The sequence below is a fragment of the Microcebus murinus genome, unplaced genomic scaffold (genome assembly GCF_040939455.1).
Source record: "Microcebus murinus isolate Inina unplaced genomic scaffold, M.murinus_Inina_mat1.0 scaf009_hap2_Mmur4.0, whole genome shotgun sequence".
NCBI classification, from domain to species: domain Eukaryota; kingdom Metazoa; phylum Chordata; class Mammalia; order Primates; family Cheirogaleidae; genus Microcebus; species Microcebus murinus.
The window spans coordinates 952,925-955,771 of record NW_027438955.1 but is presented as its reverse complement, the minus strand read 5'-3'; the positions used below and the strand labels follow the sequence as shown (position 1 = coordinate 955,771).

At 64.9% G+C, this 2,847-nt stretch overlaps 1 non-coding gene across 1 annotated transcript; it reads left to right on the top strand.

Annotated features, from left to right (window-relative positions):
• The first annotated feature begins 607 nt into the window (after nt 1–607).
• Nucleotides 608–726, top strand: LOC142867008 (5S ribosomal RNA). Its single transcript, XR_012916740.1, has one exon. It is a non-coding gene; the product is annotated as a 5S ribosomal RNA (ribosomal RNA).
• The last annotated feature ends 2,121 nt before the right edge of the window (nt 727–2,847 follow it).

The following is a 2,847-nucleotide window of genomic DNA, read 5'->3' as shown; positions in this document are numbered from 1 at the left end:
GCGCCCCACAAACCACGCCACCCCACCCATGGGACACATCCCTAGAGAGAGAGAGAGACGCCCCATACACTGGCTCCCCTCCCCCATGCACTGTGCCCCAGCCCGGGCCCCACCCACAGGGTGGGGGGCGCAGCTGAAAGGGGTTGTCGGGGAGGGCGGCCGCTGCCTGGGGTCAAAGGGCGGGCGACCCGCCCGTGCCCAATCGGCGGCGGCGGCGGCGGCGGCGGCCACGAGCTGGGGGTGGGCCAGGCGAGGAGAGGAAGGGGGCTGGAAGGTCTCCACCTTGGCGAGTCCAGCCGTGGAGGCGCATCTTGTGTGAGTGTGAGTGAGTGAGTGTGAGTGTGAGTGTGTGTGTGTGTGTGTGTGTGTGTGTGTATAGAGAGACAGCCCCCCACCCCGGCCCGCCGCTCCCTGCCCGCCCCGCCCCGCCCCGCCCCGCCCCGCCTGTCACCCCCGTCCCTCGGAGCCCGCCGGACCCGGCCGGTGAACTCAACAGGCCCGGCCCGGTGCGGGTCAGCGCCGGCGCGGGGCCTGGGGCGGGGGGAGGAGGCGGCGGGGAAGCGCAGAGAGGCTCGGCTTCTTGAGCGGGGCAGGGGCGCCCTCCGCCGTCTAGGGCCACACCACCCTGAACGCGCCCGATCTCGTCTGGTCTCGGAAGCTAAGCAGGGTCGGGCCTGATTAGTACTTGGATGGGAGACCGCCTGGGAATACCGGGTGCCGTAGGCTTCTTCTTTTTTTTTTTTTTGTTTTGCCTCTTGTTCTGTCCCCTTTCTGGGAGCGAGTCGGCGGCCCGGGGTGGGGGTCACCCCCACCCTCAGCGCCCGCCGCGGTGCCTGGCGCCCCAGCCCGCACCGTGGGGCCTCCTCTTGTCCCAAGCCGCGACACCGCCGTCACGCGGCAGCATGCGTGGCTTCTGGACTGTCAGGTCTCAGACCAAAGGTCTGCTCTGTGGGAACCGACACGCTGGAGGAAACCTTGAGAGTCTGAGAGGGGAGGGAGTTCCAGAAGAAGGCCAGGATGTCATTTTGAGGGAGTATGTGACCAGAACTCGTCCCGTTGCTTTTGGGGTTCTATGGGCTACACGTAGGAATCTTTGGTGGTGGCACCTGATGTTGGGGGATCCGGAGTCACACCCAGACCTGCTCCACAGGCCTCCTTTTACTTTTCTCTTCGGATTCATTATGTTTAAAAAGTGTCTCTTATCTCTATGATTGCATTTTCTTTTCTCTCTCTTTTCAAGCAGATGATGGGAGTCCAAGTATTAAGGTGACATGTGTTGCCCGTGCCCCCCTCCCCCCTGTGTTCTTATTCATTTACCTCTGATGTTGTTCCAGCGTATTGTGGGGGTACCAATGTTAAGGTCGGGTACGTTGCCCTCTCCCAGCCTCCCCCCTCGGGTCAGAGCCTCAAGTGCGCCCATCCCCCAGTCGGTGCGCACCCACCCCATTCCTAATGGAGGTGTATGCCCATCCCCTCCCCCCACCCGCCCGACACCCACCCGATGAAGGTGATTCCTCTGTGTCCACTTAGGTGTCCATCGGTTCGTACCCATTTGCTGGTGAGCGCGAGCACGTGGTGCTCGTGTGTCCATTCTTGGGCTACCTGGCTTACTGGAACGGGTTCCAGCTCTGGCCAGGAGAACCACGAGAGGTGCCCTCTCACCGCTGCTCCTCCTAGCTGAATAGCACTCCGTGGTGTCCACGCGCCACATTTCATTTACGCACTCGTGGGTCGATGGGCACTCGGGTCGCTTCCAGGTCTTTGCGATTGTGACTTGTGCCCTGACTCTAACCCTAACCCTTACCCAGCCCGTCTCCTCCTCGGCCCCTGCCTGACTGACTCCTTCCCGCCCGGCCTGTCACCTGTCACCGTCCTCTGCCCCTGCCTGACACGCTCCTCCCCGCCCGGGCCGTCACCGTCCTCGGCCCCTGCCTGACGGGGCTCCTCCGTCGCCTGGGCCTTCCAAGGGCTTGGTGTGGATGCTGGTTCCAGGACGCCCTCCCAGGGACCCGGTAGCAGGGCGGCCACAGCGTCTCGCGCCACCCAACCGTCCGCCGGCCGGCGGCCGGCGCTAAGTGGCCTGCGGGGGACGTGCCCCCACTGTGGGGCGGGCGCCCAGCCTGGTGTCTTCTCTGAGGCCCCGTGGCTGCTTTTCCCCCCCGCAAGGGGAGAGCCGCGGAGGTGGGGACCGCCTCCTCGTGGGGACGTACACCCAGCTCTCCACGTCGGATTCCGGGGCTCTCTGTCCTGCCAGAAGGCCCAGCTGGCCTGCGGGTCCTTAGAGTGGCAAAAACATCCGAAAACTGAGATTGAGGGTCCGGTGGTTGTCTGCACTTTTGTGCTGGGCACCCCAGGGAGGCCCGGGGGCTGGCTGGACAACGCGGTCTGCTGGGCAGGGCGGGGGTTTGGAGGAGCAACTGATGCCCTTTGCACTTTGGGTAGCAAGTGTCTGAGGTGTCTCTGAGCCCTGCGCCATGTCGGGGGGTGGGGTGGGGGGGTGGGAGGTCGGGGGGGGTGGAGGAGCAGGAGGAGGAGGAGGAGGAGGTGGGAAGGGCCGTGGCCTGCAGTCGTGTTCCCGGGGTGGCTTCTTCCACAGGCTGCTTGGCCTGGGCTCCCTGCACCTGGGCCTTTGGAGGACTGGCCCTGTGCTTGCCAACGCTTCCCCTGCAGGGACCCAGAGCTGGGAGGTTGCATCTCTCAGCCCTGGGTCGGGCAGAGCCCCAGCGGGCCATGCCCACAACCTCTCTCAGCACGGGTCCCCCAGAAGGCTCCTTTGGGACCAGGATTCTCTTGCGGGTGACTCTTTAAGGTCTGGCCCCTGGATGGAGGGGCACCAGGAGTAGAGGA